Source organism: Giraffa tippelskirchi, chromosome 1 (assembly GCF_054371585.1).
Source record: "Giraffa tippelskirchi isolate mGirTip1 chromosome 1, T2T-mGirTip1v1.2.pri, whole genome shotgun sequence".
NCBI lineage: Eukaryota > Metazoa > Chordata > Mammalia > Artiodactyla > Giraffidae > Giraffa > Giraffa tippelskirchi.
Window position 1 is genome coordinate 127919526 of NC_137275.1, and position 25186 is coordinate 127944711.

The window sequence follows — 25186 nt, forward strand, 5'->3', positions numbered from 1 at the left end:
ATACTTAAAGAAAAAAACTTCATTTGGTTGAGCCCTGAGTGGCTGACAGCTGAACCTAAAAGCGAATGTGCCCTGCCAACCAATGTGAAGCTGTGATCTCCCTCTTCACCCACTGGACCCTCACTCCCATTCTATTTCAATTTCATTGGCTTTAAGGATAAAGAGAATTTGTGGTAGGGCCAAGGTCTCTCTGGTCCCAAGGAGGATCAAAGGCCATATACACTCTGAACTTTGGGATCTGGAGGGTTTTAAACGTCTGTGACTCTATAGGATCAGGCATCCAAAGGGACAACCTTCTCACTTTCATGGAAGTGAGAAGAGGTGCCCAGGGGTGCCCAGGGAAGAAGAAATGCCCAAATACAGTTAATACAGTTTGGATAGGGTTCATAGGGGTCACGGAGAAGGCAATGGCACCCCACTCCAGTACTCTTGCCTGGAAAATCCCATGGACGGTGGAGCCTGGTAGGCTGCAGTCCATGGGGTCGCTGAGAGTCGGACACAACTGAGCAACTTCACTTTCACGCATTGGAGAAGGAAATGGCAACCCACTCCAGTGTTCTTGCCTGGAGAATCCCAAGGACGGAGGAGCCTGGTGGGCTTCCGTCTATGGGGTCGCACGAAGTTGGCCACGACTGAAGCGACTTAGCAGCAGCAGCAGCATAGGGGTCAGGGCTTCCCTGGTGGCTCAGATGGTAAAGAATCCGCCTGCAATGCAGGAGACCTGGATTATGTCCCTGGGTTGGGAAGATCCCCTGGAGAAGGGAAAGGCTACCCACTCCAGTATTCTGGCCTGGAGAATTCCATGGACTGTATAGTCCATGGAGTCGCAAAGAGTCGGACACGACTGAGCGACTTTCACTTTCACTTTCATAGGGGGCACAATAAGTGAGGGAAGCTGATGTGACCTTGTGGGTGGGACCTATGAACCAATTTGATGTATTTTTTTTTGGTTGCTTCTACATCTAATGTTATAGTAGGAATTGGTATATTATATGCATGCACTTCCCATCCCAATAGCGTCAAGAGACTCTCCCATGAGTTGTAGGAAAATTGCTTCTAACTTTGGTACTGCACTTTTACCTTTTTGAATTTCAGTGACTAATGAATTGAGATCAGAGGGCTTCCCAGGAGGCGCCAGTGGTTTAAAAAAAAGTATGCTTGTCAATTCAGGAGATGCAAGAAACGTGGTTCGATCCCTGGGTTGAGAAGATCCCCTGGAGTAGGAAGTGGCAACCCGCTCCAATATTCTTGCCTGGAAAATTCCATGGACAGAGGAGCCTGGCAGGCTAAAGTTCATGGGGTCACAAAGAGTTGGACACAACTGAGCGACTGAGCACACACACACAAAGGGATTTAGGGTGGGCGTAGTACAATAGCTGGAAGAAAAAGTACATTTGGACAGAAAAACAGGGAGGGGACACCATCTGAAGTTGTAAGACAGGGAAGAGGACTTCATGATGATGGAGGTTAAGAGTGGAGTGAATCAGCAGGGACACCAAGTATTAATAGTAATATTAGGACAAGGGAATGAAGGATCTTTCTTGAGAGACTTCAGAGGAAATGCAGCCCTGCTGGCACCTTGATTTCAGACTTCCAGCCTCCAGAGCTGTGAGGCAATAAATTCCTGTTGCTTTAAGCCACCTAGTTTGTGGTACTTTATGACAGTCCAAGGGAGCTAATATAAAGGCTCTATCCATGGGATTCTCCAGGCAAGAATACTGGAGTGTGTAAGTCTTTCCCTTCTCCCAGGGTATCTTCCCAATTCAGGGATTGAACGGGTCTCCGGCACTGCAGGCAGATTCTTTATGTCTGAGCCACCAGGGAAGCTCCTCCCTAGGATGAGCCCTGAGGAAACTCAGGGTGTGAGAATACAGGAGACTGGCCCCAAATAGCTGAGGTGCATATCAAAGGAATGATTTCAATGAGCCCAGACTGCATCTTCCCATAAATATAAAAGCAATAAATTCCTTAACTTGAGATACCTGGTTTTCTTTAATTAACAATCATCTTTTGATGTTTAGACTACCTTCCCTTTGTTGCAAACCTTCTACATAACTTGACTCCTCCTCCCCTCACCTCATCAGAGCAGCTCTCTCAGGGTTACTTGAGATGCTGCCTCGGGGGCTTGAAGTCCTAAAAATTCCCACTGAATAAAACCTAATGGCTCTGGGACTTCCCTGACAGTCCAGTGGTTAAGACACTGCACTTCCACTGCAGGGATCATGGGTTCAATCCCAGGTCAGGGAACTAAGATCTTGCATTCCATAAATGAGTAAATATTTTCCAGTGGTAAATGTGCCACCTGTTTCTTCTTCTGCTTATAGTAAAAATACAAGAGAGAGAAATTGAGGGTAAACTGTTAAACAAAAAGGATCCAGGACTTGATGAATTTGGACATCCTCAGGTGTTAAGATGGCAAAGAAAAAGCCAAAAATGTGACTTTTTAAACTTCTGCTGAAACTTCAGAACAAAAAAAAGTATCCACTCACACACAAAAAATCCTTTGAAAAGATGAAGGGTGTGCCTCTTAGATTCTCTTAATCAAACCAGGGGCCTCCAGGAGGTTTAAGGGGCACTGACCCTTATCCATCTCAGCAGTAAGCTTAACAGAGAAGGCATTAATTTGGAAAGATCTGTAGAGATGGGTTTTATCAAATGGAGTTAACTCCATTAAAGTCCAGGGGAGCCCTGTAAAGTTTTTGAAAAGCTTATTAAAAAAAAAAAAACACTGCTTATTGGGCTGAAAGGGCAGACAGAGTGCAAGATGAAAGGAAGTTGTCAGATCTCCAAAATTCTGCTGACGAGAAGAACACTGATAAAATTATTCAGGTTTAGAAGAGTTAGGGAAAACACTGAAACCACCCACCCTGGACAGGCACCATAGTAACAACCAGTTAAACAAATTATCTTAAACAGGAGGTCCTGGTAAGGAACACAGAACTAACAAAATACCAGAAGAATTCAGGAAAACTCAAGAGAGGAGACTCCAATCTATATGTCCTAACACCTCCCAGGATTCCCCTCACTAGAATCCACCTTGACTGAACCATGCGAGCACCCTCAGGAAGGATGCTGAATCAGAGTGACCGCCCAGAGACAACCCAGAAACTAATCCCATCACCATAAAACCCAAGGCTGTGTTGCAAGCCACGTGGCAGAGCAATTCTCCTGGGTTCCCTTACCCTTCTGTTCTCAACCAGGTGCCCCTACCCAATAAAGTCTTTTGTTTTGTCAGCACCTGCGTCTCCTCATATGATTATTTCTATTGTTCGACAAGAGCCCACTCTCGGAAGTGTGCTACCTTCCGAGAAAACCAGAGTGGAGCTGAATGACAGGTAGGGTTAACCCCAGATTTTGAAAACGAATCAAGAGATGTGAAACATGTGCCCAGCTGTTTCAGAGCTGCTGGACCTGTGACCCCTTTGAATTTCCTAGTGTCCCTCCTTTTTGATTATTGAAGGGCAGCAGAATATGTCACCCCAAAACATGGAAGGTAGCACACTTCTGTTGCAGGAAGGGGGACCCCTTCCACGGTCCGAGAGTGGGTCTCCTTGGCATAAGGATCATTTTGAGCTATTTAAAAAAAAAAGCTGCAGACATAGGAGAAACTCGGAAAACAGAGAGGTTATCCTTTACTAAAGGAAATCCACATTTATTTTACATTAGAAAGGGGACCTGTACTAGCAAGGGGCCTGTGTGCCTGCTAAGTCGCTCAGTAATGTCCAACTCTTTGCGACCCCACAGACTGTAGCCCACCAGGTTCCTCTGTCCATGGGGATTCTCCAGGCAAGAATATGAAGTTGGATTGCCATGCCCTCCTTCAGGGGATCTTCCCAACCTAGGAATCGAGCTGGCATCTCTTATATCTCCTGCACTCGCAGGTGGGTTATTTTACCACTAGTGCCACCTGGGAAGGGATCTATTATCAAAGGTAACTTTTCACCTGAGAGATTTATCTGCAGGGCAGGGCAACCTCTGTTTACCAAACATTTTCTACACTCACCTTCCCTTGAATCGAATTTCCTCTCCTCAGTATCTTTCTTTTGTCTTTAGCTGAAGATGATATTTGGCTGGTCACTTGGACCATTTCAGGGAATTACTCAGCTTTCCTGCATATCTACCATGTATACACTGATGCCAAATTTTATTGACTGCTGAAATTCCCTGGTGACCCAAGAGTTGGCCTTCCTTGGTGGCTCAGAGGGTAAATAATCTGCTTGCAATGTAGGAGATCTGAGTTCAATCCCAGGCTCAGGAAGACCTCCTGGAGAAGGGAATGGCAACCCACTCCAGAACTCTTGCCTGGAACTCTTGCCTCCAGAATCCCATGGACAGAGAAGCCTGGTGGCCTACTCACTAGTCCAGTGAGTCACAAAGAGTAGGATGTGACTGAGGGACTTTCACTTTTTTTCATTTTCCAGGGTTTGGACTCTGAGCTTCCCCTGCAGGGGGCACAAGTAGAATCCATGGTCCAGAACTAAGATCCTGCAGGCCACGCAGCTTGCAAAGTTTTCGTAACTGCTGGGTCTCCAAATCATCACCTGTGTGACTTAAATACAGTTTGATCATCAACCTCCTTGATAATTCTATTGAAACCACAGAAGACAGCTCAAAACCCTTTACCTGCTTTGGGGTAAGTAATAGACTGTCCACAGTTTCTGACTCAGGAATCTTGTGCCTTCTGTCTGCATTCATGAAGCTGTGGCAGTCTAACCTGTTGATCTGCAAGTAGCGAAAACTCTCAGACCTTTCACAGTTCTCAACAAGGTGATATATGTTACATCTGGACCAAGACAGAGGAGAAAGTTAAATGCATGTTCTGTCCCCTCACCCACCCCATCTTTTTTTTTTTTGGCTTTTTTTTTTTCTTACCAGACTGTACCAGGCTTAATAGTGGTTCCCAAAAGGTATGTCCAAGCTGTAATCCCCAGAACTGGCAAAGGTGACCTTATGTGGAAAAATGACCTTTGCACATGTAATTATGGATTCTGAGATGAGATCCCCCTGGATTCAGGGTGGCCCCTTGTTTGTGCTCAGTCACTCAGTTGTGTCTGACTGTCTGTGACCCCATAAACTGTAGCCCACCAGGCTCTTCTGTTCATAGAATTTTCCAGGCAAGAATACTGGAATGGGTTGCCATTTCCTACTTCACTCCCTTCCCGCCTCCTTTTTTACCTCTATAAGCCAGAAGCATACAATGAAAGAAACTGATTCTCTGAACTGTTTCATGGAAGACAGTTCTTAGGATAAGAGGGAAAACCAGCCATTCTGTTAGATAAGAGAGAAATAATTTTTTAGTATATTGACTGAAATATTGACATTTATTTGTGATAATGGTGGGAGATGTGCATTAATTTGACCAAAAAATGACAGATGAACAAATGTGAGTGGCTGGACAGTTCACACATGAGGATTCCTGGAAATATTTGTGGAAACCAACTACTGTTGAGTGCAGAAAGCAGTCCATTTTAGTGGGCACCAGAGGGAGTTATTCTGTTTACTCATCTGCCAAGTTATATAAGCTGTCATTTCAGAGCCTAAAAGTCCCATAGACTGAAGGGTGTTGGGGAGAGGAACCAAGAGAAAAGACAGGCTTGAGAACTACTTCTAAGAAAGTAGTTTGGTATAGTTCCTGGTACCCTAACTGGCTAGAAGCAAAAACCTTCCCAAGTTGTACATTTGTGCTAAGTCGCTTCAATTGTGCCCGATTCTGTGCAACCCCATGGACTGTAGCCCACCAGGCTCCTCTGTCCATGGGATTCTCCAGGCAAGAATACTGGAGTGTGTTGCCATGCCCTCCTCCAGGGTATCTTCCCCACCGAGGGATAGAACCTGTCTCTTGCATCTTCTGCACTGGCAGATGGCTTCTTTACCATTAGTGCCACCTGGGAAATCCACCCAAGTTGTAGGGGATTTTCTTGTCAAAGAAATTCCAGCACAGAAAACCTTTGACATTTATTGCTAGAACTGCCACCAGATCCCCAAACTTGCCTAAGCAGAAAGCAGTCTGCCCAAACCTTAAAGCCAGCACAGAATGTATAACTAACATCCACTTTACCTGTGACTATCCAGGAAAACGAAGTAGGAAAAATCATGCAGAATACAGTTGAGGTTCATAGAGGACAAAGTTCCCAGTTGCTAGTTCTCAGATGAGAACCAGGATCTAATCAAGTAACTTTTCCATCTCTGCCAGGGCAGGTCCTCACAGAGCCTTGCTACAGGACTGCATTTTTGGTGTTCCCCACCCCCATATCTACCCCTCTCTGAATGTTCAGATATTTTTTAGAATGGATATCTTGTCCCTGCTCTGTAACTGTACAATGGAGGGGTGAAGGGACAAGGGCATATGATCATCTTTTATTTAATAGAGAATAGGACCATGACAATGTACCTGAAAGCAAGATCCTGGATTCTGAGCTCAGAGCAGAGAACTTTAAGCCATTGGGAACTGTCTGAACCAAAATTTAGAAGCAGTGTGTGCTTGAATCATCAAGTGGAAGAAAGCAAAGCCACATGAACATTAGTGAGAAATGTACTGCTGTTAGGCCACTGAAATTGGAGAATTATTTCTTATAGGACTGGTGTTACCCTAAGTTGATGGTTCTCAAACTTATACTCATTTTCAGTCCTTAGATAGTTTTTATTTAAGACACTTTTTTCCTAATCATGGCCTCTGCATTAAATTATAACACCATAGATATAATCTATACCTATTAATTTACTGTAAGTATCTGTGCTTCACAGAGTAAGATTCACCTCCTTCCGGACCCAAAACCAATTTTTGTCCCCTTGGGGGCACTGTTGCCCTGGTTAAGAAGGAGTGCCCTACATGAGACTGAAATCTGTCTCATGCCCACCTCTCTTACCTCAAATTTCCCTCCTATCTCTGCATACTGATAATTTATTTTAGCCTTCTTTCAATTCCTTGAATGTACCAAGCTCTTCTGAACCTTAAGACCTTTTCTCCTTACTTCCTTTTTTTTCCCTTACTTCCTTTTTTTCCTGTCCTCTAATTTTTCATACTTCTTAACATTTCCGTGATACTTTTGCCCAGAAACCTGGTTTAAAGTAGTTCTCATATTTCTCTCTTAGTGCTCTTGTTTTCTGTAAGACCACTTAGGACAATTTATATTATTTGACTGTTTTGATACTTAATGTCTGTTTTACTCACTACAAGACACTCCATGTATACTGAGAACCTGGTGTTGAAATAAGTTTTTAAGTCCAAGATGGAGCTGCTGCTACTTGGTGTGCTGTGTCAGAAAACTGAAATTTAGATAAATTTAGTGTCCCTGTAAATGGTCCACTCGACCAGAAATGTAGTATGTGTATCCAGGCAGCTGATTCTCGATTGCCAATAATCTGTAAAGATTTCCTGGTTCTAAATAAGGTCAGGTATACAACCCCAGCCAACCAACTTAAATCAAATCCCCTTTGCTTATTCCCTGACTGACCCGCTAACTTTTAAGGAAACTCCTGACCTCCAAGCCAATCATGCCCTGTTTCCAAATGGCTATTTCCAACATTTTATAAAACTTACTCTTACCAAATATTCGATGACAAATTTAAATTATAATGGAGTGATCACAGTTCAGGCACACAAAAATAGAGGATCTGGTCTCAAACACATCTCTGCACCACTGAGAACTTGAACTTTCTTTGAACTGTTCAGGGTCCAAGGACATCACAAACTGAATTCAGAACACCTGCCAGCTACAACCTGTGGTCTTAAGGTCTCCCTTGTAACTGTGCGGCATTTTTGGATCCCAACCAATCCTTACTTAACAAGCATCCCAATTCTTGCCAGCTCCAATTATAATTCTTGATGAACAAGTCATCTAAATAAATATAACTTTACAACTATTTTGCCTTTATAAGCCTCCCCCATTTTGTAGTCTGAGGGAACACAATTCAAGTCCTTCTAGAACCTGTGTTTCCCCACACTGTAGTCCTAGATAAGCCCCAAATAAACACGTTTTAATTTCAATCAGGTCTCTGTTTCTGAAATTTTGTTTCTGAAATGAAACACGTCCTTTGGGAAGTGTTCCACTGTTTGTGAGACACTGTACTCATCCAATCCATGGGTTGTTTTCCCTTGAATAAAGGATATCAAACTCACGATGAAACTGAGCAGAACATTATGGAGCCTTCCTAGGGCTTCTCAGGTGGCGCTAGTGGTGAAGAAGCCACTTGAAATGCAGAAGACATAAGACACTCTGATTCAATCCCTGGGTTGGGAAGATCCCTTAGAGGAAGGCATGGCAATCCACTCCAGTAATCTTGCCTGGAGAATCCCATGGACAGAGGAGCCTAGCAGGCTACAGTCCATGGGGTTGCAAAGAAATGGACATGACTGACACATAACATAACACATAACTTAACACATAACAAAGAAATGGACATAACACACATATACACTTAGATATAAGCCCCTCTGTATCCTTCACTTCTTGTTTGGTTTTCCCAGAGCTTCAAAAAGCAGACTCAAACACTAGATGATTATAGAAGTGGAAAAGGCAGAAACAAAGAAAAGCAGTCAAGCAAGAGATGTAACAGAAGCTTGAACAATAATCATATGACTCCTAGTTCCTCCTAAAGGGATATAGTAACAATCTGATGCAGATCTTTGAATTGTTCAGTGAACCTAAGACCCTTACCTGGTGGGGGATGGTGACTACATGCAGATCACAAGCATGTAGATCTCAGACTGGGTGGAACCAGAAAGTCAATAATTAAAGTTCTCTAAACATCACCCTGTTACTTCACCACCAACCAATCAGAAGAATGTCCATGAGCTGATCACACATTCTGCAACTCTCACTCCAAATGTTGCCTTTAAAAACTCTTTCCTGAGTATGTATAACTGAATCACTTTGCTGTACATCTGAAACTAAGACAACATTGTGAATCAACTATGTGCTACGTGTGTGCTCAGTCTCTCAGTCATGTCCATTTCTGTGTGACTCCAAGAACTGTAGTCCACCAGCCTCCTCTGTCCATAGGATTTCCCAGGCAAAACTACTGAAATGGATTGCCGTTTCCTTCTCTGGAGGATCTTCCCAACCCGGGGGTCAAACTCAAGTCTCCTGTGTTGGCAGGCGAATTCTCTACCACTAAGCCACCTAGGAAGCCCCAGCATATTATAGCCCATGGGCCAAATCTGACTCGGGACCCACTTTTATAATTCAAATTGTGTGGGGACACAGCCATATCATTTATGTATTGTCTGTGACTGTGTCTGCACTACAACCATAGAGTAAAGTAATTCTGCTTAATAACAGGGTTGAATAGTTACACAGTTACTATTAGCTGCTAACTATAATTGTTAGCAGTGGCATCAGAGAACCAAGGGCCCTCAAAGCCTAAAATGTTCACCATCTGACTGATTGCAGAAACAGTTCACTGACTCCTGCTCTATAACATCACTGAAACTGCTAGATCACATGACTCAAGTGGTAGCATCTACAAACCAAGAGCAACCCCAGGCTAACAGCAAGGAAGAAAAGTGAACTTCAATCCTGCAACTGCAAGGAACTAAATTCTATCAACATTTGAATGGTTGGTACAAGGACCCCCTACATCCAGCTGAGAACCCAATCCTGGTAAACACCTTATTGTCAGTCTGCAGAGACTCTTAGCAGAGAACACTAATTTATGGTAATTTGTGATGCAGAAATAGAAAACAATGAGTGCATGTCACTCATTTAACAAGTATTTATAATATTCTTGCCAATAAACTAAACAAAGTGTTACAAGATTTTCTGCTTAATTTAACCAAAATGGGTCTGGCACTCTATGTATTGTAGAGAGAGAGGGAGTGTGTGTGTGATATTTTAATTACTTTTCTATTTATGAAAAATCTTTTTAAATTAATATGATTGCTATAGTCTGAGTGTTCATGTCACCATAAAATTCATACATTGAAATCCTAAACCTCAAAGATAATGTTGTTAGGAGGCGAAGCCAGTGGGAGGTGCTTAGGGCAAAGCCCTCTGGATGGGCTTTGCTCTAATAATGAAAGAGGCTTCAGAGAGGTCCCTAGCCCTTTACACCCTATGAAGACACAGCCAGGAGGCATTCATGGTAAAACAGGCAGAAGAGTATTCACCAGAATATGACCATATTGACTCCCTGATCTTGGACTTCCAGTCTCCAGATCTGTAAGAAATAAATTTCTGTTGTTTACAAGCTTCCTAGTTTATGATATTTCGGGATAGCTGCCCAAATAGACAAAGATGATGACCATAATCAGAATAATTGGGACATTTCTTTGCAGTGGTTTTTATGAGCATATGAAATACCTGGTTTTTACTTATATACATCTTCTTTTTATTCATATGTATCTAAAGTAATAATGTCTAAAGATCTATTTTATATTTTAATTGCCAGCATTTTCCTGTATAATAAGTGTAATTTTTTTACTGTTATGCTTAACTATGAATCAGAGATGAAAATATCTACTTGTTTCAAGGAAATAGTTTTTCCTTCTCATTTGTTATAGATATAGTTAAAAGAAAACCTGTTATTATTTTATTTGTTCTAATTTGAGGAGTAAATATATATTTTGGGCTTCCCTGATGGCTGTCAGCAAAGAATCTGCTTTCAATGCAGGAGACAAGAGTTCGATCCCTGGGTCAGGAAGAACCCCTAGAGAAGGGGATGGCAACCCACTCCAGTATTCTTGCCTGGAAAATCCCATGGACTTAGGAGCCTGGTGGAATACAGTCCATAGGATCACAAAGAGTCAGACACGATAAAAGCGACAGCACACCGGCACACATATACTTTACTGACCTTAATTTAATCTTATAATTTCTATTCTACACTCTATTTATATGCTTGTTTTTTTTATTTTGTTTTTACATTAAAATTTACTTTTAGACTATTTATCTTTTATCTTTAAAGATTCCTCTCATCAACAAGTAGTAGGAAAGAAACACTTACTCCTTGGCTTCCCCCACCAAATCTCCTAATAAATGTATAATTGTTTAATTTTTTGTCACAAAAACCTATAGTTGACTTTTGTAATTTTATCTCATAAACTACAAACTAAAAACCCTTTCTATAATGACTACTATAGTTTTCATGCTAGCAAAGTTTTCATTAATTACTATGTTCATGAAATACTTATTGAGATCCTCTATTATCAGGACCAAAATATTTTTGTTATGTCAACATGTGTTCTTAACTTTAAATTATAATTTGAGGATTATAAATATTATAGACACATACATGTATAATAAGTGCCAACAGGTTGACTTAATCACAACCAATAGATCAGGTTGGTGCTGTCAAGTCATATTTGGGTTTGTTCTTCTATACTCCCACTTATTCGCTGGGATCAAAGCACTGTTCTCTGTTACCTAGGGGTTATAAGCTTTATTTTTCAGCTATCTACATAGGAAAAAAGGGGAAGTTGCTACATTAGGTGATCTAAGGTCAATATCCAGAAAATTGTTCTTAGAAAACCTTCACTTGAAGATAAAAAGGAAGAATAACTCATATAAAGTTAGTTGCCTTGCCTCTGGACACAATAGGCACTTTTTGATTGACAAGGAAAAGTCTACAGGAACAGAATCCCGGCACCATATTTAACAGTACACATACTCAAGAATTGGGGATCCTTGAGAATAACCAGATTTTTCTACTTCTGAGGCAACTTGGGCTAGGTCAGAGACTTTTGTACTGTTACATGCAACCCCTCCTCTGAGTTTTAATTCCATTCCCTTCTTCTTCACTTGAAGTCCTCTCTTTCAGATGCTCAAAATGTTTTGAAAGTAAAAAAAAAAAAAAAATCAGATATTAATTTTTTCTATAACAATCTTAATTTCTCCATATAGTAGAAGCTGAGTTGACCTGTGAGAAATGACCTTGCTAAATACCAAGCTCACGAATTAGCTGATGAAACTCAGTCGAGAAGAAGAGAGAGGAATGTTAAATTGGGTCACAGGAGTTAATTGTTGGAGCGGCTACAGAATAAATGATGCACCCCTCACTGTAAGTCTTGCCATTTTTGTGATCATCCTGGACATTAATTGTTTCTTTTTTTCATGGATTTGAATATTTGAGAAGAGGCTTTTGGGGAGAGTAGTATTTGTCAGTATAACAACTGATCATTGATGCATCAATTGCATTGTGACAATAAAAAGGTGTTTTTATGGAGGCTTTTTACTCATTCTTTCTGTAGGATAGCCATTAGTGAATTTTTAACAAGAAAGAAATCCAGGATCTCTCATCTGGAATTTAAATGAGTTGTTAAAATTTAGTCGGATAACACATCATAAGCAGTTAAATAAACTCAGTGTTACTCTGGGTCAAATGTTATAACAAGGAAAATACTTTATATAAACCCTCTTTTAATATCATAAAAGTATTAGCTAAAATATTTGACCTCTTAAACAGTTTCCAGCTTCACAGAACAACATTGCACATAGTTTGATAATAAACATGATCACATACACAACACACTCTTTGACTTTTTAGGTAAGCTTGTGGGCTAGTCAAGTTTGAGAAATAAGATGACAGAGTTTAGTTCCTATGAGGACTTCTTACACTTCAAATTATTTAAGAAATGGGAAATATAACTTGCTTTGTTTAACCTTAGAATACCCATAAAAAAGACCCAGATAGATATGCTGAGACTGACCTATAGACCTATAGATATTTATATATAGATACAAATGTATATGTAAATAAAATCCACTGGTAGAATTAGTGGGAATACCTCTCAGTGTCTTGCCAAGTGTTTTGATATGAAATGACACTTTCCCTTCTGATATTAACATGAATTATTAAAGGTTAGGATTTTGGTTAAACTCTGGTTTTATAGTATCATTCATTTTAAAAGTTGATTTATAATATTATATGAACTTATGGTATCATAAATAGAGCCACTGTTGACAAATTACCCACTGAAAAATATGGGATATAGAATTAAAGTATAAAATTATTATTTCTGGTTCTGTCTAAACAAATAAATTGCTTTTGAAATTAGTATTATGAGTCATATAATTAATTTAAAAAGTTAATTTTTTTATTTATAAGCATTCTGTTCATAAAAATTGATTACACTAATCCTGCAAAGATGAAAATAGAAACTTAGAACTCAGCATTATTTTCTAATTTACTCTCTGCTTGATTATCATCTCCAAACAGTTTCACACAGCTAGTGGTCAGCTGACTTTCCAGAGAAAATGGATTTGTTTAAAACACAGTATTGGAAAATGCTTTAGATTCAACCCAAATAGAAGGAAAATTGCATAAAAACCAGCTTCTGTGTTCTGATGTCTTCTCAGAGGTTTGGAGAAATAGGGTTTCTCCCTCCCTCACAATAGGAAAAAATCTTGAAGATGCAAATTAATAACTTCAATTAGATAATAAAAACTCCCATGGAAAAAAAATTGAAAATAAAAACGGGAATGTGAAAGGACGCTGCATCCACCAATCTGCTCACCGGAGACATAAGATGCTGAGTGGCACATAAGCTGGTAGGAAGAATCAACCACAGTTGAATTGCTCAAGTCTGAGAGTAGGTGAGCCTGAGAGAGACATAGGCAAATTAAGTTTACACCCAAGAACCCCACAAATACTTGCAGGGAAAACTGGAAAAAATCCTAAGAAAGTTTCCCTCCAATTGTTGTCTGGCAGTGAAATGGCAGATACCAATATGCTAATACCAAATACTTAATGTCCACCCAACCTCATCTTCCCTATCAGCCCTATGGAAATAAAGCCTTAATACACAAGGTCGTCAAACTCTGATGCCCAGGTACACAGATGGGAACACACCATACTTAGGAAAAAAATCAGGAAAAAAAACCCTATCCCTTGTGAAGGGTGAATGCATATCTAACACTAAGCCGGCATTCCCTCTGGAGGAGGGCCAGGATCAGTTGTGAATCAGACCTCACAGCTGGGTCCCACTGTTTACATTTACCTGCCTAAGACTGCAACTTGGGATAACTTCAGAGACTGTACCTTCCTGCCCGCCCCCAAAATCCCAACATCCAACCACCATACTCAAAAGATTTGAGTAAAAATAAAAATGGAATAGAAGTGAGGGAAAGTGAAGAGTAAAATGTGAAATTTCAGTAAGAAAAAAAGTAAAGCTAGAATTTGACAGTAAAACTGTATTAAATCCTGCTTAGCAAAGGCTGGAGAGTGTCCTTGAAAAATCTTTCTTACAGACTCTTCCTTAATTTCTCAGTAGTATACATTCTTAACAGAAAGGGTATTGGAAAAATAGTTGCACTGATTTTTTTTTAGCTAAGACACAAAAGGGAAAAAAAAAATAAAGTGGGGCAATTAATGAAGCTTCTCCAAGGGAGAATCAAGTGACCAATTTTCTTTTATTTCAAGGGCCAGTTTCTCTAAATACTAAAGAAAAACCTTGCAGATTTTGGATTGATGGGCTGTATAACAGGGCTTCCCTATAGCTCAGACAGTAAAGAATCTGCCTACAATACAGGAGATCTGGGTTCGATCCGTGGGTTGGGAAGATCTTCTGGAAAAGGGAATGGCTACCCACTCCAGTATTCTTGCCTGGAGAATTCCATGGACAGAGGAGCTTAGAGGGCTACAGTCCATGGGGTCGCAAAGAGTTGGTCATGACTGAGTAACTAACATGCAACACATCATATTTCCTGAAACTCTTATCCAACCTCTCACTGGGAAACAACAGCTATCAAGTGCTAGGTACTTTCAATAACCTTCAAACACTTTGCCTGGCCCAGGCTGTCACCCTCAGACCTTTCAGAGAGAAACATTCTTCTCTCCTTGTGACATCACACCCACTGTCTAAATGGGGTGGGGTAGGGGATTTACTCTAAAATAGAAGCTCTCCTGATGGCACATTCCTGGACATTCCTGAGGACTCCTTGATCATTATCAGGTCATAGATAATTTAAACACTGATTTACCTGTACTCTTAATAGAAGTTACATGTCTAAGGAATGATCATACTTCTGGGCATAAATAATGCTGATTTTCCAACATTATCTGAGCTGAACTCCCCAAACATCTCCCCAGGCTTGGAACACACCCTCTAAAGCCAGAACCCAAAGAAGTACTGAAATCAGTAGCAAGATAAAAACCGAAAAGAGAAATGAGTCATTAACCTTGTATTACTCTTGGTAATAGTTCTATTTTCTAAGCTAAGAAAGAAAAGTTAAAAAAGAAATCCAAAGGGCGGAGATATGGATTTGTTCAAAATCTCAGGAGTAGAAATCTAATAATCAATTCTTATATCCTAATAGTTCAATTCAGTTCAGTTCATTTCAGTCGCTCGGTCATGTCTGACTCTTTGTGACCCCATGAACCGCAGCACGCCAGGCCTCCCTGTCCATCACCAACTCCTGGAGCTTACTCAAACTCATGTCCATTGAGTCGGTGATGCCATCCAACCATCTCATCCTCTGTCATTTCCTTCTCCCCCCACCTTCAATCTTTCCCTGGATCAGGGTCTTTTCAAATGAGTCAGTTCTTCACATCAGGTGGCCAAAGTATTGGAGTTTCAGCTTCAACAACAGTCCTTCCAATGAATATTCAGGATTGATTTTCTTTAGGATGGACTGGTTGGATCTCCTTGCTGTCCAAGGGACTCTCAAGAGTCTTCTCCAACACCACAATTCAAAAGCATCATTCTTCGGCCCTCAGCTTTCTTTATAGTCCAACTCTTACATCCATACATGACTAATGTAAAAACCATAGCTTTGACTAGACAGACCTTTGTTGGCAAAGTAATGTCTCTGCTTTTTAATATGCTGTCTAGGTTGGTCATAACTTTCCTTCCAAGGAGTAAGCGTCTTTAATTTCATGGCTGCAGTCACCATCTGCAGTGATTTTGGAGCCCAGAAAAATAAAGTCAGACACTGTTTCCACTGTTTCCCCATCTATTTCCCATGAAGTGATGGGACCAGGTGCCATGATCTTAATTTTCTGAATGTTGAGCTTTAAGCCAACTTTTTCCCTCTCTTCTTTCACTTTCTTCAAGAGGCTCTTTAGTTCTTCACTTTCTTCCATAGGGGTGGTTTCATCTGCATAGCTGAGGTTATTGATATTTCTCCCAGCAATCTTGATTCCAGCTTGTGCTTCATCCAGCCCAGTGTTTCTCATGATGTACTCTGCATATAAGTTAAATAAGGAGGGTGACAATATACAGCCTTGACGTACTTCTTTTCCTATTTGGAACCAGTCTGTTGTTCCATGTACAGTTCTAACTGTTGCTTCCTGACCTGCATACAGTACAAAACCCAAATATTCTTTTATTTTGGTTCATAATTTACAGCTATAAATCTGTTTTCTGTTATTTAACATCTTTCTTATTCAGTCATTTCTTTGCTCTCTCTTAGGAAAATCAGTAGAGTCCTTAACCAAGACCTGAGTTACCATCCCAGATTTTGTTTTTATCCTATATATTTACCATCTATTTTGGACTCAAGTTCAGCTGAGCTCTAGAACTGACTCCATCTCTCTACTTACTGTTTTATCTCCAATAAGCTATACACTTTCTGAGGAGAAGCAAAATTTCATCAAAGTAACGTGTATTCCTTGGAGCATAATTTATATCAAGGAGGTGCATTTCTCATTCCTGAAAAATTGTAACAATTCAGAATTTTTCCAGGTTAGTAACTAAAAGAACATCAGATGACTCCTGGCTCTCATTGCCTACTATGGGTCTCCAAATGTATTAATTTTCTATTGCAACAACAAATTAGCACACACTTAAGTGCTCAAAACAACATACATTTATAATGTCACAATGCCCGTGGGTCAGGAGTCCAGGCATGGCTTAGACGAGTGCTTTGCTCAGGGTCTTACCAGCTGAAATCAAGGTATCAGCCACATTGTAGTTGGAAGATCTAGAGTCTAGAGTTGAAAGATCTCTTCCAAGCTCATTAGCTTTTTGTGGTTATAGCATTGATGTCCTCAGCTCTAGAGGCTTGTGCTCTCCACTGGCGCCCTTCAACCTGGCTGTTTCTTTTTCTTTGAGGGCAGCAGGAGAGCTTCCTGCTTTTACAACTTTCATCTGATTAAGTCAGTCCTACCCAAAATAATGTCCCTTTTGAATCACTCAGTCAACTAATTAGGGATCTCAGTTACACCCATAAAATATTTTCACCTTTACCATGTAACAAAATCTAATCACGCAAGTGCTATTTATCGTTTTCACAGGCCCTTATCTACACACAAGGGGAGACAATTACACCAGGGTTATATCAGGAAATTTGGGGGGCTGTTTTAAGCATTCTGCCTATTCCCAATACTGTATGACTTAACCACATCTTTGTTAACCAAATCTCTTACCTGGGAGTTTAAACATGAATAGGCATTTTGTGCTGTAAAAAATTAGCTCTTCAATAACCTCTCACAAAGAGCCTTGTTGCTGTTGTTTAGTGGCTAAGTTGGGTCCAACTCTTTGCAACCCCATGGCCTGTAGCCCACCCAGCTCCTCTATCCATGGAATTTTCAAGGTGAGAACACTGGTGTGGGTTCCTTCTCCATGGGATCTTCCCAACCCAGGGAATGAACTCACATCTACTACATTGGCAAGGAGATTCTTTACCACCGAGCCACCAGGGAAGCCCCACTATAGGCCTACCTTGTCACTAATCTCACTACCTATTCATACATAAGAGATCTGAACAAGCCTTCAGTGTTCTGACTCAACTTTATGGAATTATCACAGATCAGTATCAGGTACCTGTTTTCCATTAGCCCAGTATCAAAGTTCTACTCATTTAAAGCTGATTGCCACAGTTGCCAAATCGTAGAGGCTTCTGCTAACATAATTTCTTTTAGGGTTTGTCTTAAACTTAATGGTTTAAGCTGCTAAATTTTGCTGCCCACCAAAACTATGCAATATGTACCAGTAGGAAGGCTATTTCCTATCAAGTCATATTACTTACTGTATTTCCATTCATCATTTTAATACTTTAAATTCTACTTTTCTTGCACAGAAGAAAAGCTCATTAGTCCCTAAACGCTGGTTTTCAAATATCTGATAGATTTATCAAGACAGTCCTAATAACTTTATTAAAACATGCCTAGAAACCTAGATTTAATATTGTTTGTAGATCATGTCTTAATAATGGATCCAGAAAATATCAGGCAGGATACATTATAGTGGATCTCAACTCACCACTAGAATATGACCCCTTTCCAGAAGCAAAATTTGCCCAGATGACAAAGTTGGTTCTGATCCCCGTAAGCTTCCTGGCTAAATGAAAAAAGTAGGGTGTTTATACACACACTAATGGTAGAAAACTTTGGAGTGGAAACAGTCTATTATTTCTAAAAGCTTTAGAATAGAGATGCTTAATCTAAGGAGGAACCCTAATTTAGAATGGTCAGCATATTAGGGACATTTTAATAGCTCTAATTTTTGTTTTAAGGAATTGGCTATTTTCAAGATAGAAGCCCATTCATAAAGAGATACTCAAGCCAAAGGAAATGACCTTGTTGATCATTATGCCAAACAGGCAGTCACTATTAAGACCCCAATCCTCACAATACTAAAAGAGACCATGTCTTTGGAGAATATCAAAGAGAATATTATGAAATATTATACAATGCCAGCCTTTAGGCCAGAGTAAGAAAAAACCCATTTATTACATGGAAATAACTCCTTCCACAGTTAGAGTGACTGCTTATAGCCTCAGATAAAAATCTTGAAAATTTTTACATGATATTTATTACCCACCTATCTAGGATAAATTGGTCACTATACTCACTCAACATTAGTGAGGAGAAATTTATTTCACTGACTTCTGTTAATAAGTGGTACCCAAAATTTAAAATACTATCGGACAAACCCACAAGGGCCTTTTGATCAAAAATCACTGGGTGCCCTCCAGCAACCGATAATGAATTTGGAGTACAAAAGCCTACTGGCTATTATCCAAAACTGGACAGGGATATGTTACCGTTTTACACTGATGTCTGCCTTAAGGGTGTAGGTAAGGCCATCACTTAGCACCCATTGCCACCCATCAGTTTCCACTCTCAGCAGAAGAGTTAGTTAAATGACTTCTAGAGTAGGATATCTGGACCTGGATTTTAGGACCAAAACCCTAATCACCTAAAGACAATTCTGGATTTTTTTCCTCTGCTACAGCCTCTTCATGTTTTACAAAACAATCAGAAATAGGGTGAATTCCAGATGCTACTGTTCAGAGACTTGTCGAGGCCAACTAGAAAATGCCACCAACTCTTGGCCCAAAATGTCACTAAATTGGACAGGTAGTTAGTAGTTCAGAGCAGAGTAACTTTAGATATAATATTGGCCTTCCAGAGTGAATCTATGTGATTTTACAAGAAAAATACTGCGCTTGAATCCTTAAAAATATCCCTGGCATTTTTAACATTACTAGAATAATCTGAATGAATGAAATCCAGCAATGAAATACAGATGATTCCTGATTTATAGTGATTCGACTTAGGATTTTTCAATTTTCCAATAGTGAGAAAGCCATATGCGTTCAGTAGAAACTGTATTTAAATTTAGAGTTTTGATCTTTTTTTGATATTTTGTCTGATCCTTTATTGTGATGCTGGGCAGTGGCAGCCACAATGCCACTGACAGCTTCCTGTCAGCCATGCAATCACAAGAGTGTGTTTGTGTGTGTGGCACTCAGTCGTATCCTACTCTATGCGACCCCATGGACTATAGCCCACCAGGCTTCTCTGTTCATGGGATTCTCCAGGCAAGAATACTGGAGTGGATTGCCATTCCTTTTCTAAGGGATCCTCCCAAACCAGGGATCAAATCTTGGCCTCCTGCATTGCAGGCAAATTATTTACCATTTGAGGCACCAAGGAAGCCCCAGTCACAAGGGTATGTGTGTATATATAAATGTTCTTAGTCTCTCAGTTGTGTCCAACTCTTTGCAACCCTATGGACTATAGCCTGTCAGGCTCCTCTATCCATGGGGGTTCTCCAGGCAAGAATACTAAAGTGTGTTGCCATGCCCTCCTCCAGGGGATCTTCCCAACTGAGGGATCAAACCCAGGTCTCCCACATTACAGGCAGATTCTTTACTGTCTGAGCCACCAGGGAAGCACAATCACAAAGGGAAACAAACCTAAATCTACTTACCTCCATTCTCTACCCATATGCCCATTCTGTTTTTCACTGTCAGTGCAGAATTCAATAAATTACATGAAATATTCAACAAACAGGCACTGTGTTAGATAATTTTGCTTCACTGTAGGCTAATGTAAGTACTCTGAGCATATTTAAGGCAGGCTGGGCTAAGCTATGATGCTTGGTACATCAGGCGTATTAAATGCATTTTGGCATTCATATTTTCAATTCATAATGTGTTTATAAGGGCATAACCCCAGTGTAAGTTGAGGAAGATCTGTATTTCCTTTGAAGATTTATTGATATATATGAGAATGCTCTGGAAGGAAACATTATTTTTAACAGTGGGGGTAATTACAAAGTAAATATACTGGCATTGTTCAAACTAAAATTGTTAAAATGAGGTTAAAATAAGACTAAAAATGGCAGAGAGCATACATTATAATGTGATGTTATTTTCAAACATAATATTTAACTTCCAGAATACACTTTAAAGAGAAATCATTAATAGTCTTCAAAATTCACTTTTACATAGTGTTACATTATTATACATATAACTTTAATGCCTCTTTTTCATATTAATATATGTTACATGGTGCTCTTACACAGATCACTAAAAGATATAAACAGAATGACATGAAAAGACAAAGTCATAAAAGTTATTATTTATTATGCTAACTACATACGTGTCCCTGTGGCAGTAGCAATTGTGTTTTAGAAATTATTTATTAGAAACTAACGTAAACCATAGAGCAACCAAGACTCTCCCCAAATGTTCCTCTGACTCATTCTCTAGCCTGAAATTGCCTAAACCCAGCACCTGTTGTGAAGAACTGACTCATTTGAAAAGACCCTGATGCTGGGAAAGATTGAAGGCTAGAGGAGAAGGGGATGACAGAGGATGAGATGGTTGGATGGTATCACCGACTCAATGGACATGAGTTTGAGTAGGCTCTGGGAGTTGGTGATGGACAGGGAAGTCTGGCATGCTGCAGGACATGGGGTCACAAAGAGTCGGACACAAGTGAGCGACTAAACTGAACTGAGCACAAATTTTGTTATTGTCATACTCAAATACTTTTCAGTTTTATATTCTTGACATTTTTTATTATTAAGGCAGACTTTTAAAAATAATTCTATTTATTCATTTGTTTATGGCTGTGCTGGGTCTTTGTTGCTGTGTGGGTTTATCTCTAGTTGCAGCAAGCAAGGGTTGCTCTCTAGTTGTGGTACACTGGCTTCTCATTGTGGTGGCTTCTCTTGTTATGAAGCAGGAGTTCTAGGGTGTGCAGGCTTTAGTAGCTGTGGCAAGAGGGCTCAGTGGTTGCAGTTTCCAGGCTCCAGAGCACAGGCTCAGTAGATGTGGCTCATGGGCTTAGCTGTTCCACAGTATGTGAGGTCTTCTGAGATCAGGAATCAAACCCATGCCCTCTGCATTGGCAGGCAGATTCTTTACCACTGAGACACCAGGGAAGCCTCAAGGCAAATTTTTATTGTTTTTAATTGAGATATAGTCAACACAAAACATTAGTTTCAGGTATGCAAAGTAATGTTCTAACTTTAAAAAATAATCACGACAATAAATCTAATTAAAAGTGGTTGCCATACATAGTTGCAAATTTTTATTCCTGTGATTACATGTATTCATTCCAAATGTAAGCTAATTTGATTCTTGTAATAAACTCCTTTTGGAACATGCCATACTACCACTTTATAGATTTGATTGCTTATATTTTGTTCAGATTGAGGCTAGGTCTGATAATAATTAATAAATTTACTTCTGATATCTAATATCATTGAAAGGTTTTGATATCAGAGTTAAGTTCGCCTCATAAAGCAAGTTGAGATATGGTCATTCTGTCCTCCTTGTGCGGAAGGACTTTCACTGGTATTATTTCTTCCTGAAATGATTTTAAAACACAGCATTGACATCATCTGTGCCTGAAATTTTCTTGGAGCAGGAGATTTATAAATTCAATTTCTTTGAAAGATTAATGGCAATTGATATTTTCTATGTAATCTTAGATTACTGTTGCTAAATTGTATGTTTTCAAGGAAATTATTCAGTTCATGAAGTTATTCATAATATCTCTTTTATCCCTTTATTATCTGTGGGATCTGAAGTGATATCACTTTTTTCTTTCTTGAAATTGGTAATGTATGCTTTCTCTTTTCTGATTATTCTCACTGGAGACATATCATTTTTATTATTTTTTTCAATGAAGAAAATTTTGCCTTGCTAATTTTCTGTTTCCTTGGTTTCTACCCTTTATTATGTCTTTCCTTCTGCCTGCTTTAGATTTAATTTGCTCTTTTTCTTCTCTGATTGTCTTTCTTGTTATTAGAAAATTTCTAATGATAGCATTTTCAATTTTTCTAATAGCATATGTTTAATATTTCCTAATAAAAACATTGTTTTAGCTACAAACTGTATAATTTAGATGTTTTATTATTCATTACCATTCAGTTTGAAACAGTTTTTAAATTTCTCTTGAGATTTCTTTACCAACATATAGATGATATGGGAGTGTACGGCTCAGTTTACAAATGCTAAATGCTTTTCTAGATATCTTAGTACTAACTTCTAATTTGATTCTGTTATGTTAGATAACATATTTTTAACTATTTCAATATTTTTAAATCTACTGAGTTTTGGTTTATCATCCTGCATATGGTATACTTTACAGAATGCTCCATGCACACTTGAAGAGAATGTGTGTTTTGGACAAATAAGGCACAGTGTCCTATCAATGGCAGATCAAGATGTTTTATAGGATCATTCACATCTTCTGTAACTTTACTGTTTCTCTGACTACCAATATCTCAAATAAAGCATGCTTTCAAACCACACCAGAGTTAAGCTAGAAATAAAAAATAAAATGGAACAAGAGCTGGAAGATTTCCAAATATTTGGAAATATAAAAATTTGCCAATGGTTCAAAAAGATGGAAAAAAATACATCAGTTTGAGTATAACAAAATATATGCAGAATCTAAGTGTGAAAAATTATAAAATTCTGATTTAAAAAATCAAGGAACATCAATATAAAAGGAGAAATATGTTTATGGATTGAAAAACTAAATATTATTAAAGTATCAGTTCTTCTCAAATTGATCTACATATTCAACACAACTACAATAAAAAACCTAGGAAGTTATTTTATAGATAGTTATTAACAGGTTCTAAGTTTTAAGGAAAGGCCAAAGACTTAGAATAACCCACATAATTTTAAACAACAACAAAGTTGGAGGACTATGCTATCTGGCTCAGTATAAAGTTACAGTTAAAAAAAAAAAAAGCATGGCACTGGTGAAAGTGTGCATCTTAATAAAACAGAATAGCAAGCCTAGAAACAAAACCACACAAATATAATCTCCTGATTTTTGTCGAGGTAATAAAAGCAAGTCAACAGAGAAAGATAATCTTTTGACAAATGATTGAATATTGAACAAAGACACAATCTTATAACTTTCATAAATATTAACTCAAAATGGGTCATAGACATAAATATAAATCATGAAAATGTAAAATTTCCAGAAGAAAACATAAAACAATGTCTGGAAGCTTTGACAACAATTTTTTAGGTTTAACATCAATAGTATGATTCATAAAAGAATAAAAATGATATACTGGATTTTATTAAATTAAAAATTCTGCTCTGTGGAAAACATTGTAAGGAAAATTTAAGAAGTGGTCACAGACTGGACAAATTATATGCAAAGTATATATGTGATAGAGGATCTGATCCAAAATATAAGACAAATCTCCCTTAAAACTCAATGATAATAATACAAACAACTCAACTTAGAAATGCAAAATAATATCTGAACAAACACTTTATCAACGAAAATATATAAATGGCAAATAAGAAGAGGAAGGAATTCTCAAAATCATTTTTCATTATGAAATTGCAAATTAAAACAACAATGAAATACTCCTACACACCTGTTAGAATGAGTAAGATCCAAAAAATGTACAATAAAAATTTCTGCTAAGGATGCAGAGCATTCATTACTAGCAGAAGCACTATGGTACAAACACTTTAGAAGATGGCTTGTAAGTTTCCTGCAGAGTTAAATATAGTTTTACCATAAAATCCAACAATCATACTCCTCAGTATTTATGTAAATGATTTGAAAACTTATGTTTGTACAAAATCTAGAACATTTTTTTGATAATAAAAATGTTTCTTATCAGCTTTATCCACAATCACCAAAAACCAAAAGAAATCAAAATGACTTTCAACATGTGAATAAATAAACACACTGATTTTATCAACACATTGGGATAACATTCAGTAATAAAAAGAAATGAACTATAAAGGAAAGGACAACCCACTCCAGTATTCTTGCCGGGGAAATCCCATGGACAGAGGAGCCTGGAGGGCTACAGTCCATGGGGTCACAAAGAGTTGGACACGACTGAGCAAACACACAGACACAGGAAGCAACAACAACAAAAAAGACGCACATGAACTTTAAGTGCATACTGCTAAGTGAAAGAAAACAATCTGAAAAAGCTACATAGTATGACTTCAGTTACATGACATTCTGGAAAATGCAATAAAAAGGCAATAAAAGAACTAGTGTGTGTTAGGAATTTAGGGTAAGTGCATAATTCTCCATTCCTTAGATATGGGCTGCACAAAATGACATCTTTTCAAAGAGTACAATATGAAAAAAATGGAAAAAAGAGTAACTGTACAGTAGAGAAATTGGACAACACTACCAAGCCAGAAAACGTTGGGAAAGATTGAAGGCAAAAGGAGAAGGGAGCAGCAGAGGATGAGATAGTTAGATGGCATCACCTACTCAATGGACATGAATTTGAGCAAATCCGGGAGACAGTGGAGAACAGAGGAGCCTGGTGTCCTACAGTTCATGGGGGTCTCAAAGAGTCAGATGTTACTTAGCGACTGAACAATGAACAACAAAAACAGCCAAGCCAGATGATCAACATCAACAGTGATATTAGTTGTTAATAGGCACCCTGGATATGATGTAATGAAGTGGAAATTTATCTCTGTGACCTTCCTTACAAAAACTTATAATCTCAATCTAATCATTTTAAAAAATCAGATAAGCCTCAATTGAGGGGTATTCT

General features: G+C 38.8%; 1 protein-coding gene and 1 long non-coding RNA gene across 7 annotated transcripts in view; one reads left to right on the forward strand and one right to left on the reverse strand.

The window, feature by feature from the left end:
• The first annotated feature begins 14807 nt into the window (after positions 1-14807).
• LOC145508076 (disintegrin and metalloproteinase domain-containing protein 29-like) overlaps positions 14808-25186 on the forward strand; it is a 48833-nt gene continuing 38454 nt past the window's right edge. For 3 of the 6 annotated variants that reach the window (XM_081495555.1, XM_081495554.1, XM_081495559.1), the window contains exon 1: positions 14808-14890. The gene's annotated coding sequence lies outside the window, so the exon portion shown is untranslated. Of the gene's footprint in view, positions 14891-16349; positions 16622-25186 lie in introns of all 6 variants that reach the window. The other 3 variants (XM_081495556.1, XM_081495558.1, XM_081495557.1) reach the window with 2 other exon arrangements.
• LOC145508180 (uncharacterized) lies at positions 14856-24771 on the reverse strand. The gene is made up of 2 exons (XR_014055436.1): positions 21092-24771; positions 14856-15282 (listed from the first exon to the last, which is right to left on the reverse strand). It is a non-coding gene; the product is annotated as an uncharacterized LOC145508180 (long non-coding RNA).